This window comes from Palaemon carinicauda, chromosome 27, assembly GCF_036898095.1.
Source record: "Palaemon carinicauda isolate YSFRI2023 chromosome 27, ASM3689809v2, whole genome shotgun sequence".
NCBI lineage: Eukaryota > Metazoa > Arthropoda > Malacostraca > Decapoda > Palaemonidae > Palaemon > Palaemon carinicauda.
The window spans coordinates 37,619,580-37,635,157 of record NC_090751.1 but is presented as its reverse complement, the minus strand read 5'-3'; the positions used below and the strand labels follow the sequence as shown (position 1 = coordinate 37,635,157).

Below are 15,578 nucleotides of genomic sequence, written 5' to 3'. Positions count from 1 at the left end.
GCAAAGAACCCCAGCCGCCCCTCTTTTACACCCAAACCTATGGGCAGAGGAAAGTCGGCTCCTCCTAAGGCTAGAGGCAGAGGGAGGAACCCTAGACAGAAATAGGGTCTCGACTCCCCCCTCACAATGTGTAGGGGGGTGCCTGCAGGGTAGTTGGAGGAGTTGGAAAGCTATAGGGGCCATGCAATGGACCATAAGGGTGCTTCGTTGGGGATACCGCATTCCCTTCATAGACTCTCCTCCTCCTCCTTATTCCTCCCCTGATCTTGTCCTCCCAGGTCCCTCGAGATCCCGGGAAAAAGCAAGCCCTGGGTCGGGATATACAGAGCATGCTTCTTAAAGACCCCATTCAAGAGGTCTCCGACTCTTCCCCAGGGTTTTTCTGTCGCCTCTTTCTGGTAGAGAAAGCCTCGGGAGGTTGGAGACCAGTAATACATCTTTCGACTCTGAACCAGTTCGTGAAGCAGACTCCATTCAAAATGGAGACAGCGGCTTCCGTCACCCAAGCAGTACGCCCAGGAGACTTCATGGCATCCGTAGACTTGAGAGATGCTTATTTCCAAGTGCCAATCCATCGCACATCTCAGAAATTCCTACGCTTCCTGGCTCAGGGTCGAATCTTTGAGTTCAAAGTCCTGTGTTTCGGCCTCTCGACTGCCCCACAGGTCTTTACGAAGATCTTCGAACTCGTATCTTCGTGGGTGCACAAGCATGGAATTCATCTGCTAAGATATCTGGAGGATTGGCTACTCCTGGCCTCATCCAAGGAGCTAGCTCTGGATCATCTGAGAAGACTTCTGAGTCTTTGCAAGGGTCTGGGGATCCTTGTAAACGCAGAGAAGTCTTGCTTAACCTCGACCCAAGTCTTGAACTATCTGGGTATGTCCATCAACACCCAGGCAGGGAGAGTGTTTCCGTCGGAAGACAGGCTTCGGAGACCGGATCACTCCATCACCCATCTCTTGTCTCCACTACCACCTTCAGCCAAGTTGTGGCAGTGTCTTCTGGGCCATCTTGCCTCTCTGAAGAAACTAGTTCCAGGCAGGAGGTCAAGAATCAGAAGTCTCCAATGGCATCTGAAGACCCATTGGTCTCAAAAGTCAGATTCCCCATTCTTGGCATTGGAGGTCCCAAGTCTGGTGCTACAAGATCTTCATTGGTGGTCGACCAGAGAGAACACCCAAAAGGGCATTCCCCTCCAAAACCCGAGTCCGAAGTTAAAACTCTTTTCGGAAGCGTCGCTACAGGGATGGGGTTCCCACCTAAGCCCCAAATTAACATCAGGAGTTTGATCTCCGATAAAGAAGTCTCTCCATATAAACCACCTACAATTATTAGCTGCCTGGAAAGGCCTAAAATTCTTTGTAGAAGATCTACACGGACGAGAGGTGGTTCTGGTGAGCGACAACTCCACAGCCGTCTCGTACATCAACAAACAATTGGGTACTCTGGCAAGAGACCTCTGTCTGTTAGCAGTCCAGATCTGCCAGTGGGCAGAAAGCCACAACATTTCTCTTTCAGCCAGGTTTATTCCGGGCCGGAGAAACATTGTGGCGGATCGGCTGAGTAGGCATCACCAAGTGCTGAGTGGAGAATGGTCTTTTGACCCTCGAGTAGCCAAGACAGTAATAGCTTTGTGGGGTTTACCCACAATATATCTGTTCGCCACCTCTGAATGCGAAGCTTCCCCGCTATGGGTCCCCAGTTCCAGACTAGTGATCCAGGACATCCTCCAACACTCCTGAGACAACCTGGACGCATATGCCTTCCCTCCCTTTTGCCTGCTCAGAAAGGTGATCAACAAAATCAAGATCTCTCAGAACTGCAAGCTAACTCTAATAGCTCCGGCTTGGCCAGGCAGAGAGTGGTACACAGATCTCCTTTCCTTGCTGGTTCAAGTGCCGAGGTTCGTGCCCCCAGAACCCCGTCTTTTGACGCAGCCACACAGTGGTAATCCCCACGGGAGGATCCACTTCCTGAAACTTCACGCCTGGAGGGTGTCTGCGCCAATCTTCCACAAACCTCTATAATAATCTAAGCGTGAGGCTTTAAGTCATGCTGACGTAAGCCCTAGTATTAACCTTGCTGTCAAGTGAGATACTGATCGTAAATCTTGACGTGACGTCGAACGTCAGTCCTTATAGTCCAACCGTGACGTCGAGCTGCAGTCACGACATGATGTTGAACGTCAGACACCGCAGTCACGACGTGACGTCGATGCAGTCCCAAAGTGACGTCGATGCAGTCCCGACGTGAAGTCGTCCTTCAACCTCTACCTGTTCTTCATCGACAGGTTGATGCTAGTTGTCAAGCTTTTCCATCGCGACTTCTTAAAGGATCTCAACCAAGTAGAGACATAGACTTTCGGATGAAGTTTATTCTGAGGAGGAAGAGGATATTTCTCCTTTCCAGTTGTACCTTTGGGTATCTTGTCTGAAGTAGAGGAACCTAGTTCTGCATAACAATCTTTATATCTCAAGTTAAGAAGATCATGACTGTTTTCAAGGAAGTTTTTCCTTCGCATTTTGTTCCTGCTGCTCCACGCTCGCCTTTTTCAGAATTCACTTTAGGGTTGGCTGCTACAGCTCCCTCTTGTTCTAAATTCGTGCTCTCTCGGTATTCTGAGAGAGTTACGTTTGCTGAGAGAATGGTTGAAGACTATAAGAAATCTTAGCAAGTCAGTCTTTGCCTTCCCTCCAGCTGGATTGAAGAACTTCTGGCAGGCTTAGGAAGGAACAGGAGCAGACCAATGGTCTGTCCTCTTGTTGAAGAAGGGTACATTATACCTTTTGTAAAGAAACCTCCTCTTGTCCAAAAGCCGATAGATCTTTCTCCCAGATACCTAGAGGAAGCAAGAAGACAAGCTTTGCACATACAGGTGTCTTTCTTGTTAGAGAAGGGAATTGTGGTGAAGTTTTCTAAACCTTCAGTCTCTAGGTTTTACAACCTCCTCTGTTAGTTCCAAAGAACTCAGGAGGTTGGAGACCAGTGCTGGATGTGAGTGCACTCAATGTTTTTATCCAGAAAACAAAGTTCACTTTGGAAACTTCCAAGTCTGTGCTTGCAGCAGTAATGGAAAGCGATTGGATGGCCTCACTCGATCTCCAGGACGATTACTTCCTTATCCCTATCCATCCGACCTTCCAACTAAATCTAAGGATCGTGTATGGGAAGGAAGTGTTCCAATTTCGAGCTCTGTGCTTCGGTCTCAGCACTGCTCCTCTGGTTCTCATGAAGCTCATGCGGAACGTGGCGAGCTTCCTGCACTCGACAGGTGTCAGAGCCTCCTTTTACTTAGACGACTGGCTACTCAGGGCGTCATCCTTCATTCGCTGTCTGAAGGACCTCAGATGGACCTTGACCCTAGTGAAGGACTTAGGTCTCCTAGTAACAAGGAGAAGTCTCAACTGACCCCATCTCAAACTATTATCTATTTGAGGATGGAGATACGGAGTCTAGTTTTTCGGGCTTTTCCATCACCATCAATACTCGAGCAAGCTTTCTTAAAGATTCATCTTTATCAAAAAAGGAGCAGTTGCTCTATAAGGATGTGGATGAGTCCACTGGGAACACTCTCGTCTCTGGAGCAGTTTGTCTCCCTAGGAAGACTCAATCTTCACCCTCTCCATTTTCACCTCAACCACCATTGGGACAGGGAGAAGGGCTTAGAAGAAGTGTCCATTCCACTTCCAGAAACGATCATGACTTGCTTGAAATGGTGGAATGTCAATCTCAGACATCAGGAAGGCCTCTCTCTTGCCCACAAGAACACAGACTATGTGTTGTTCTCAGATGCTTCGGACGCTGGGTGGGGAGCAACACTAAACACTCTAGAGTGCTCGGGCCTTTGGACCAAAGACCACATAAAGCTTCATATCAACCAGAAGGAGATTCTAGCAGTTCTTTTAGCCCTGCAAAGTTTCAAAGACTGATTCGAAACAAAGTGGTGCAGGTGAACGCAAACAACACCACAGCGTTAGACTGCATCGCTAAGCAAGGCGGGACCCACTCGCAGTCCCTTTACTCAACTGCAAAGGTTCTCCTAGTTTGATCGAAGGAAAGAAACATCACCTTACTTACAAGGTTTATTCAGGGAGAAAGGAATGTCAAACTGCCTAAGCAGAAGAAGCCAAGTCATTCCCACGGAATGGACTCTTCATCAGGAGGTGTACGAGAAACTATGGCGGATATGAGAACGTCTGTCCATAGAACTGTTCGCAACCTCAATAACGAAGGGGCTTTCTTCTTACTGCTCTCCAGTACCAGATCCAGGGTTAGTCCACGTCGATTCGTTCTTACTGGACTGGTCTCACCTGGAGGTGTATGCATTTCCCCCATTCAAGATAATTTACAAAGTCCTACAGAAGTTTGCCTCTCACGTAGGGACCAAGTTGATATTGGTTGCTCCCCTCTGACCATCAAGAGAATGGTTCACCAAGGTACATCAGTGAATGGTGGACTTTTCAAGAAGCCTGCCAAGGCAATTGGATCTTCTCAATGAAGAGGTTCCATCAAAGTCTCCACACGCTTCATCTAACTGCCTTCAGATTATCAAAGACTCTCTGGAGCTCGAGGGTTTTTCGAAGGAGGCAGCTAGAGCAATTACCAGAGCAAGGGGATCCTCTACCATCAGGTTCTACCAGTCTATATGAGAGGTATTTCGAGATCGGTGCAAGGCCACCTCCTTTTCCTCGTCCTATACCTCCATAGCTCAAATCGCTGACTTCCTGCTACACCTTAGGAATGTACATAACTTTTCTGCCTCTACCATTAAAGGTTAAAGGAGCATGTTAGCTGCAGTGTTCAGACACAGGAACCTAGACCTCTCGAGCAATAAAGTCCTTCAAGACCTTCTCAAGTCTTTCGAGACTTCCAAGAAGCATGAAGTAATGACGCCAGCTTGGAACCTGGATGTGTCCTTAAATTTCTGATGTCTGAGAAATTTTGAACCTTGGCACTTTACTTCTTTTAAAAATCTTACTCTGAAAACATTTCTCTTAGTAAGTCTTGCTGCTGCAAAAAGAGTTAGTGAGGTTCATGCCTTCAGTAAGAACGTCAGCTTCTGTACTGGTAAGGCAGTATGCTCTTCGCAGCTTGGTTTCTTAGCCAAGAATGAGCGTCCTTCCCATCCATAGCCTAAATCTTTTGAGATCCCCAACCTGTCAGATGTGGTTGGTAACAAGATAGAGAGAGTCCTATGACCTGTGAGAACACTTAAATTTTACATCGATAGAACCAAAAATTTTGTGGTGAATCTGAGTCTTTATGTTGTTCAGCCAAGAAGCCCTCCTTACCGATGTCTAAGAATGCCTTATCGTATTTTTTCAGGCTCTTAATTAGAGAGGCTCACGCTTACTGCAGTGAGACTGACCTTCGATTATTGAAAGTAAAGACTTATGAAGGCAGAGCTGTGGCAACGTCAATGGCTTTTAAGCAAAATCGTTCCTTACGAAGCATTATGGACCAACCTACTGGAAGAGTAAATCTGTGTTCCCTTCACATTATTTAAAGAATGTCCAGACTCTTTACGAGTATTGCTACACTTTGGGACCATTCGTAGCAGCGAATGCAGTAGTGGGTGAAGGTTCAACCATTACATTCCCCTTATCCTAATAGCTTTTTTCTTCTCTTGAAAGTATTATCTTTTTGGTTGTATGTGGAGACTGGTACAGTCTTACGCAATCATTTGATTTTAGCGGGTGGTCAAGCTTGTTTCTTGAGAGCGCCCAGATCAAGGGTATTGGTGGAAGTCCTGTCATAGGGGTGTTCACCCCAGATATGGCAGCTCCTAGAGGTCTTTCAGCTCCCTGAGTGGATCGCTGGGCTTCATAAGGATAGCGGACTAATGAGGCAAAGTATCAGAAAAGTCAGCTTCCTTATCAGATATCCTTAAGTTTGTTTTATATCAAAACTCTTGAGCTATATTCCTACAATGTTTAATGCTGGTCTCTTACCCTCCACCAAGGGTGTGAATCAGCTATATATATATCCACCGGCCAAGTTAAATATTTAAAAATGATATTTTCTTATTAAAATAAATTTTTGAATATACTTACCCGGTGGATATATATAATTTAATGCCCTCCCTTCCGCCCCTCTAGAGACCCTACAGGCTGAGAAGAACTGGAGAACTTGGGAATAGTGATTGTATCCTGCCAAGTGGTGGCGCTAGTGTACACTCAGCAACCCAACACCTCGATCGCCCACGAGTTTTGAATCAGCTGCCGACCGTCGGAGACGTTAGCTATATATATATATATCCACCGGGTAAGTATATTCAAAAATTTATTTTAATATAAAAATATCATATTAAACAATCTCACCAACCATTCAAGTACAGTCTCACCCCCTTTCTTCAACATCTCGGCTCTCACACCATCCATACCAGATGCTTTTCCTACTCTCGTTTCATCTAGTGAGTGCTCTCCTCACTTCTTCTCTTGTAATCTCTCTCTCATTCTTATCTCCCATCACTGGCACCTCAACACCTGCAACAGCAATTATATCTGCCTCCCTATTATCCTCAACATTCAGTAAATCTTCAAAATATTCTGTCCACCTTTTCCTTGTCTCTCCTTTTAACAACCTTCCATTTCCATCTTTCACTGCCTCTTCAATTCTTGAACCAGCCTTCCTTTCTCTCTTCACTTCTTTCAAAAACTTCTTATTCTCTTCATATGAATGACCCAATCCCTGACCCCACCACATGTCAGCTGCCCTTTTTGCCTCACTTTCCTTGTGCTTTACTTCCACATTTTTTTCTATATCTTTCATACTTCTCTACACTATTACTCTGCAGCCATTCTTCAAAAGCCCTCTTTTTCTCTTCCACTTTTACCTTCACTCCTTCATTCCACCATTCACTGCCCTTCTTCATACTTCCACTCCTCCTCTAAATTACCAGTTTCTCTTATTTTCACTGTGTCATATGCCATTTTCAACCTTTCTTGATAAATACTTTTTACCCCCGGTTTTATTAGCTCTTCAACCCTCACTAGCTCCCTTTTACATCCACCTACTCTATTCTCCCACTCTTTTGCTACAACTAATTTTCTTTCCACCAAAAAATGATCAGACTTACTGCTATCCATACCCCTAAACACGTGCACATCTTTCAATCTTCCAAACATTCTTTTAGTTATCAACACATACTGTAATCCATTAATGCCCTTTCTACCACTCTTCCATTTGCCACTCTTACCCATGTATACTTGTTTTTATCTTTCTTTTTAAAAAAACTAGAACTTATCACCATCTCTTGCTCAGCACACATATCTACCAGTCTCACCACTCTCATTTTCACCTGGTGCGCCATACTTCCCAATGACACCTTCTACCTCTCCAGCGCCCAATCTAGCATTTAAGTCACCCATGACAACTACATAATTCCTTCTACCCAGTCCTTCTACACACCTAGTTAATTCATTCTAGAACTCATTCCATTCTTCTTCACTTTTCTCAAAACCTGGCCCAGACGCACTGACAAAAGCCCAACATTCCCTACTCAACCTAACCTTTACCCACATTAACCTAGATGATATTTCCTTCCATTCCACTACTTTAACTGTCATCCATTCACTCAGCAATAAAGCCACACCTTCTCTTGCTCTTCCCCTTTCAATCCCAGACACTCTACCAGACATCTCACCAAATATCACTTCACCTTTCCCTTTTATCTTTGTCTCACACAAAGCCAAGATATCCATCTTTCTATTCCTAAACATACTTCCAATCTCACATCTTTTACTCTATCGTACTACATCCACACACATTCAAACACCCCAAAACTAGAGTGCGGGGAGCAGTAACTCTCCCCCCAGCTCCACCTCTGATGTCTCACAGGATTATGATACAGTCTTAATTGTATTGAGTTAGAGTTCTCTTGCTTGAGGGTACACTCAGGCACATTATTTTACCTGCTTCCTTATTTCCTTTCCTCACTGGGCTGTTTTCTCTGTTGGAGCCCTTTGGCTCATAGTATCCTGGTTTTCCAACTTTAGTTATAGCTTAGCTAGTAATAATGAGGATGATTATCTTAATGATAATGATGATATGAACCTTGATGACATAAAACCTATGATGATTGTTGTGCATTTTTAGTTCTCTGTTTATGCTTTTGTTGAAGAACCAAGTTTCCGCAGCAGTAATTTAGTTCCACTTTTTCTGTTGTGATTGATGTGAAGCATGCTTATGATGTTGAATAATCTGGAGAACTGCGCATAGTGTGCTGTACATTATTTGATTAGATCATAATACTTGCCTTCTGTTAATTGACTGGTTGTACGTACGGTGGTAAATTTTGCTAAACTATCAAGTTCATGTTGTTAGTAACTGATTATAGGTTCCATCCAAAATCTTTTGGGGCGACCGATATGGTAACGTCCCGTTCAAACTTGTTAGTTCCTTTGGTAGCTGCAACCTCACCATCCTTGTGAGCTAAGGATGGGGGTTTTGGGGGAGCCTATAGGTCTATTTGCTAAGTCATCAGCAGCCTTTGCTTGGCCCTCCTTGGTCCTAGCTTGGGTGGAAAGGGTGCTTGGATGCTGATCATATGTGTATATGGTCAGTCTCTAGGGTGTTGTCCTGCTTGATAGGAAAATGTCACTGTTCCTTGCCTCTTCCATTCATGAGCGTACTTTAAACCTTGTGGAGAGCTGATATTTTATCCTTGATTAATGGTTGATGGTTTAATGAGTTGGAAATGCTAGCATTTTTCAAGAGTTAAGGCTTTCTACAAAATTCAGAGGTTATATAGCTTGAAACTTTGTTCTTAGTCAAGTCCTGAAAGATGATAATTTAGACTTAGAATTTATTTCTCTTTCTCAATAGGTTTATTGTGTTTTTTATAGGGAAAATATGGATCTTATATGGAGATGTAATGATAATATCACAGATTAGTTACCTTTAGATATCGGGTTCCTGATAGCTTCCTGACTATCTATTTTTTTAAGATATAGTTGAAATCCTTTTGCTACAATTGTTACTGGAGAAAAGCATTGAAGTCAAATTTAGAGTATTCCTAGATATCTGGAGAATTAAATGATGTGATAAAATCAATTGCAACCAATAACTAGTAATTGTTGATGGTAATGATTTCTCATGTTGGTTTCCAGGGATATTCACCTTAAGGACACCAGTATATTTATGCTTTTTTTCTTTGGTACTTATAATTAGGTGCTAAAATTTTTAAGAAAATTATGTAAAGAATTATAATCTTCTCATATCAATTCAAACTATTTCCCTTCATACTTGGGTTTGCAAAGCTTTACAAGGCTTTTCTATGTTTCAGAATTATGCTTGTCTTAAGGAATTTTTGTTTAAGCCACACTAGCTGATAGTTTTGAAAGGGCCAGTTTGGTTTTAGAGATTCTTCTCTGACTAGTTGTTTTGAGGGGGTGATATAGCCTTGTTTAAAGTATCTTGTTAGAGTAAATTTTGATATCTTGTTTGTTTGTTCTTTGGTCTGTTGAGTTACATTTGGCATTTCTTGCTCAATAGAGTTGCTTGTCAATAATCCTTGTTAACAGATTCTTTTTAGATAATTCTGTTTTAAAGATATATTTTCGGTCACTTTGGGATATAAAGCGCTTCATTAATATTCAGCCTTTTTTGGGGGGAAGCAGTTTCTGTTTGCAAATGTCTTGGAAAGTTCCCCTTGTTTTATGAATTTTCTTTGGGCAAAGATTGGCTAATGCCTTAGTTTACCAAGCTTTCTTGATCATACTCCTTAGTTCTGATTTGCTTAAAACATATTTCATAGTATGACTTGGTCTGTGGAGTTATTTGAGAAACTCCTTAGTTATGGATTGTAGAGAAATTCAGGCTCTAAATGTTTTTTAGTAGATTATTTGGGATACTTGGTATTCTCAGTAATCTATACCGTAATTTTGGAATCCTTTATCTATGGAGTTGTTTGAGTTTCTTGATTCAATAAGCTATTTGGGGTAATTACTGCATTTAATTTACTAGTTTGAGTATTCTCTAGTTTGCAGAATTTGTTGTAGCACACGCTGGTTTGTTCAGGACATCACTACGCTAGTTATGTTGGCCTCATTTTCTTGTCTATTCAGTTATTTGTTACCCTTTGTCTTGGAGGTTATTCTGGACATTTTCATCTTTAGTGTTATTCAGAACACTTCTTTAGGGTTGTCTTTGGCACTCATTGAACAATGAAGTGATTTATAAGTTATTTGAAGCACTATATTCCATATGCAATTATTTAGTGTAATTGGTTGTGTATTGATTTATCTACTACACCTTAGTCTTATGAGTTATTTTGTGCACTCATTAGACTGATTGTTTTGTGTCACTCATATTTTTTTTTTTCTATTCAAGTAATTCCTAGTTTTAATTTATTTTCAATTACTCTTATTTTCAAGAGTTCCAGTTTTTTTGTCACTCTTTAGGCTCCAGGGTTATGTGGTATTGCCCTGTTACCTAAGATCTAATTGTCAAATTCTTTGTAATTGGTGGATTTAAGATTTATACATATTTCTAATAGATTTGCTTTTATTTTTGGTTAGATATTTAAAAAGAGAACTTCTGTATTAATGGAATTCAAGGTACAGTATGTTGCTCACATGTAGCACCTCAAGTTTTTCATCCTATGCTGTATGACAAACTATCATAAAACTTGCAAGAGATTTGCTTTATCCCCTTTGGTTTCTTAATTAAGAAACTATTGAAAGGATATTTTTTTTAATTTCTTGTATATTGCTAAAGGAAAACCATGCACATTAGTAATTAGCTTTTGCTTACCTTTTATAAAAAATTTTTTACATCCTCTTTTATACAGTGATTCTGTTTTTAAGTATGAAAACAAACTAGAATACTTCTTTTGATTTATATGTTAAAGATAAGGGATAATATAGTATCTTGTATTTCTTATTCTTCAATGTTTGAATAATTCTTAAATCTTAGTCAAATTCATCTCTCTCTCTCTCTCTCTCTCTCTCTCTCTCTCTCTCTCTCTCTCTCTCTCTCTCTCTCTCTCTCTCTCTCTCTCTCTCTCTCTCTCTCTTTTTTTTTTTTTTTTTTTATATATATGTGGGGAGGAAGGTGGGGTGCTACATGGATATACCTTGAAGATTAACATGCTAATTGTTAAAAGTAGAGGGAGATTTTGTACACATTTCCCAATAATTTTTAATTATGAAGACATTCTCTTTTATTCAAAATAATTTCTCAGCTCCAATTTCAGATCTCCCACTCCCCATCCTTGATCCATCCATATCCCAAAAATGGAAATGTTATGCAAAAAACTGACACCTCATATGGCTGGTAAGTCTCCCACTGGCCCCCTCCTTTTTGATCATCAGCATTTGCCATTTTATTCCTCACCACAAAAATGGCTAAAGAGTCCATGAGGTAAATCCTGGTCTTAACTAGATTATTCACTTGCTTTTTTAGACTGTTATTTTATTCCTTATGTACAGAACTTGTTCATTCTTTTACTGGTGTCTTGAGAGCTGTAGCTCAATGTGTTAGTTAACTTGAATATATTTTACTTGTCAAAGGCCGATAACTTGTACTGGTAAACATTTTGGACTTAAGTCTGTTTATTGATCCAGCTGTCTTGTCAGTTCAGGTTTTATCCTGACAGCTAAAGTCATGAAAAATTATGGCGGCCATGCCATTATTGGTTTTCCCAAAAGCCTCAAATTCTTGAAGTTTGTAATGATTAATTAGATTTTATAATTTGTTATAAATAATCTTATGTAAATCAGATATTTCAGAAGGTTTAAGAAGCTTACATTGTAGGAGGTTATTATGTCAATTGTACCAGTTTTGGTGTTGTCATTTTCTTTTATAGCAAAGTTACATACACTTGTGTCAATGACAAAAACATCAAATTTGTTATGAACTGTGTCATGTAAGTAGTGCAAAGTATATCTAATATAAAAGGATTGTGATTTAATGTACTCCAGACATGTTTCTGCTCTTTTTGAAGTTAATGTGTTATTGATGGTAACTGGTATTTCCAAATTTTCCATAAGAAACTTCAAGTATAATTAAAATGTTAAAGATTAATGATAAGTGTAATTAACGTAAGTTTTTCAAGGAATTTGGCAAGAGGGTCATTTTGAAGTCTTACATCTTAGAGCTTTTTATTATGACAAGATACCTGGGCTCTCTGAAAAGGTGCACAGCTCGGTTCATAAATTCCAGTTTGTTTCTTGTTTCATGTCATTTGTGCCTATGACATGAAGGAGGGATAAATAACACTTTAATCATTTTTAGATTAATTGTGTAATAAGTTTTTGAATATCTAGGTGATGCAAAAGCTGTCCAGGCGTTTGTGTGATTCTTTTGTTTAAAAGGTGTGAAAACTGATTTTGTGTGAAGAATAGGTTTATAAACCGTTGACAAAGAATTTCGCCAGGTTTGTGTGTTTTAAGTGGTTTCCTGGATTTGTGGCAAAGATTTTTTATTTATGATAGTTCCATTTCCATAAAATTACTTTGTTTACATATTCTCATAACCTGTTTTAAAGGTGCATTAATTTCTTAGTAGCTATTTTGGTTGATGCAATACTGATGTGCAGAAATAGTCCTGTCTTCAAACAGTATCCTTCCCTGAGGAAAATGTATAGCATTGTAAGAGACATATTAGGTATTTTAAACCTGCGCAATTCACAATAGTTGGAATATCATACTCAAAATTTTGTTAGTTCCCATACTACTCCTTTTTTTTATTCCCTTAGCTATTTTATGGTTAGATCTCTTGATAATGTACAGAAATTGTAAGAATATTAGATTATACACTAGATCGTGGGTAGTCTCATACCTGACTTTTTTTGTGTAGCCATTTTAGCTTTTGTTAGATTTCCTTGGCTTTCGACCAGTTTTTTTTATTATTATTATTATTATTATTATTAGACAACTGGTATCAATTTATCCTATTTGAAATTAGCATGAACTTGATTAGAATTAAAATGATTAAAATACTTCACACTCAGAACTTGGATAGTTTAGAAAGTAAAGTAATAACAAACCCCACTCATTATTAGTACTGAGAAATTTACAAATTGTCATATTGAAAGAGGGTAAATTTAAAATGTTCAAGTTCAATATTAAACGTTTTGTATTTCGTTCTCTTAAAATTTTAATCTTGCTAAAAACAAAGTACTGTACCAACTACTAACCTTGTAAGTAATTATTACTGTGCCCACACACTTAGGGTACCATTGGTTTAGTTGTTTGCTCATAATGGGTTATCAGAATTAGAGTAGCTTGAGTATTGAATTGAGAATTATAAAATTTGTTTAAATGATTGATGGTGCTGCAAAAGTCTTGAAAATAAAATATGGGAAATTGGTTACTGTTACAATTTTGTTCCACGATGCAGTGCAATAGGGTAACTCGCACCTCACCCTCTCAAAAACCAGAAGAGGATAGTGCCATCAGTGCATCTCATAGGATTCTCTGTAGGCGTTACTCAACAGTCTTGGCAGCGTTCCTTTAGGCCCTACTGTAGTCTTCAACTTTACCACCTCCTCTCCTGTCTTCATTCTTTTATCTTGCTGTTAAAGTTCTTATAAATTTTACTTCAATGTGTATCTATATGGTTTACGGCAATAAGATCAATTGTTTTTTAAGCCACTTTCACTCTCTTAAAGAGGGTTATTCTCTTGCATCAAAATAGGAAAAGGATTAAAATCCAGTAAATTATCATTGATATCAGTGTTTGATTTAATTGTGATGTGAATTTGCAAATATTGGATGTTCGGACTTTGTGCTATGAAAGTGTTATGAATCCCACTGCAAAGAATAAGGGAAGGTTATGCTAGTATTGAGTGATTGGTGTGAGATTCTTATGGAGAAGTGAGGTCGTTCTTTTGCCTATTTCCCCTCAATAGATCATGTCCTAAGGTGGACAAGGGATGTCAATTATTTTTCAGTCTTTCTTTAAAGAATTTAGACAGGATTTTAGTTACAGCTTTTTGATGTAGAGAATATGAATTAGGATTGCAGATTTTCGTGTAGAATTAGGGTTTGTTATGCATTGTACAGTATTTTATGTAGCATAGCCTATGAAGAATGATGTATGTGAAAAGGGGAAATATATCTGCTATTCATTTAGCAAGTACAACATCCAGTCAATTATGCCAATGGAAAGCTTCAAACTATAATTTCTTCAAAAAAGGGTATTCCTAGAGTGTAGAGTGCTCAGCCTTTATAAGCAGAACATAAAAAGATTAGCTGTTTTAAATTTTTGAAATAACCCTTATCTTAAAAATCTATTAGAGCAAAAGAAGTCTTGAAGTTTTATTATATGCCTAAATATTATAGGTTTTCTGAGGTAACTATGTATTGTATGTGGATTTAACTTTTTTATATGAATTTATATAAAAAAAACTTTAGAGCAAATTCTTTTCTTAATTTTAGAGTTGAGGTATTAATTGTGATCAGCTGAACTAGATATATCTAAGGAAAAAATTTCTCTGTTTATAAAATCTCCAAGAAGTAAATGATTGATTATAATTTGTCTTTTTGCTAAGAGAGATTTGAGTTTGATGCTTCCCTCTTTAATAGCATACATTTTTCTAACAATAATTAACTTGTACAGTCTATAAGCGATAATTCCTGGTTCTGTGTTTCTCTGTCATGAAAACGATTGTAGTTATTTTTATTTTGTATTAGAGCACGTAATAAATTCATCATTATTAAATGTCATTATTTTGGGGAACTGCTTGGTATTTGATATCAAGATATATTTACCTTCATTGGTACTTTTTTCAACTACCTTACATTTAAAGATATTTAAGAGCTCAGAGACGGTCGTGTTCCGAATAATACTAAAGTCATCTTTTATTTGATATCAGTTCACCTTGGGTTGGTTTTCAGTAGCGACTATCATCCTTGGCAAATGTGATCTCCGTCTGTCTGTCTCTCGTTCTGAGTTCAATCTGGTAACTTAAAAAGACTTGGGGTTGAGTTAAAGTAAATTCTGTTAAGGAGAAAAATTTGGAGTTTCAAATTGTTTTCATGACTAAAAATAGTTTGATCATTACATGTATGATAAAGAGTTATCTTTGATTATTGGCCGAAGATACCTTAGTCAGGGAATATATGCTCGTAATAGTATAGTAAGAGATTATGAGCTGAAAATAGTATAGTAAACAAATATAAGGAGTGTATTGTAGATAATTATAAGATGATGGTAGTATATTAACGGTTTATTTGCTGAGGATAGTATATTTTTGGAAGGAATTATAAACTGAAGATGGTATAAGCTGAGGATAGTATTTAGTGGGGTTGACTTTATTTAATTCTATAGGTGTATAAGACTTACCCATGTTTTGAGAAGTATTATTATTATGAATTTTATGATCTTTAAATTGAAACTTAAATCTACCTCAAACTGTAGGCAAATATTTAATATGAAGCATATGTTTTATAGTACTGTGTGCTTGTAAAAAGAAAGCTATTTTGTGAAGGTTAGTTTTGTTAAATAATGTCATTAACTTTATAGTGTTTCAAGTTACTCACTTTCCAGCATAGCTTTTTGTAGGGTTTATATTTGAGCACTTATTACACAGCTAAAGTGATTTAGGTGTCCATGTGTAAGGTGAATGC

The 15,578-nt window shown here is 38.8% G+C and overlaps 1 long non-coding RNA gene across 2 annotated transcripts in view; it reads left to right on the top strand.

Moving 5' to 3' along the window:
* LOC137621161 (uncharacterized) overlaps positions 1 to 12,820 on the top strand; it is a 52,932-nt gene extending 40,112 nt beyond the window's left edge. For both annotated transcript variants that reach the window (XR_011040141.1, XR_011040142.1), the window contains exon 3: positions 11,201 to 12,820. This is a non-coding gene — a long non-coding RNA (uncharacterized lncRNA). The remainder of the gene's footprint in view (positions 1 to 11,200) is intronic.
* Positions 12,821 to 15,578: the final 2,758 nt, after the last annotated feature.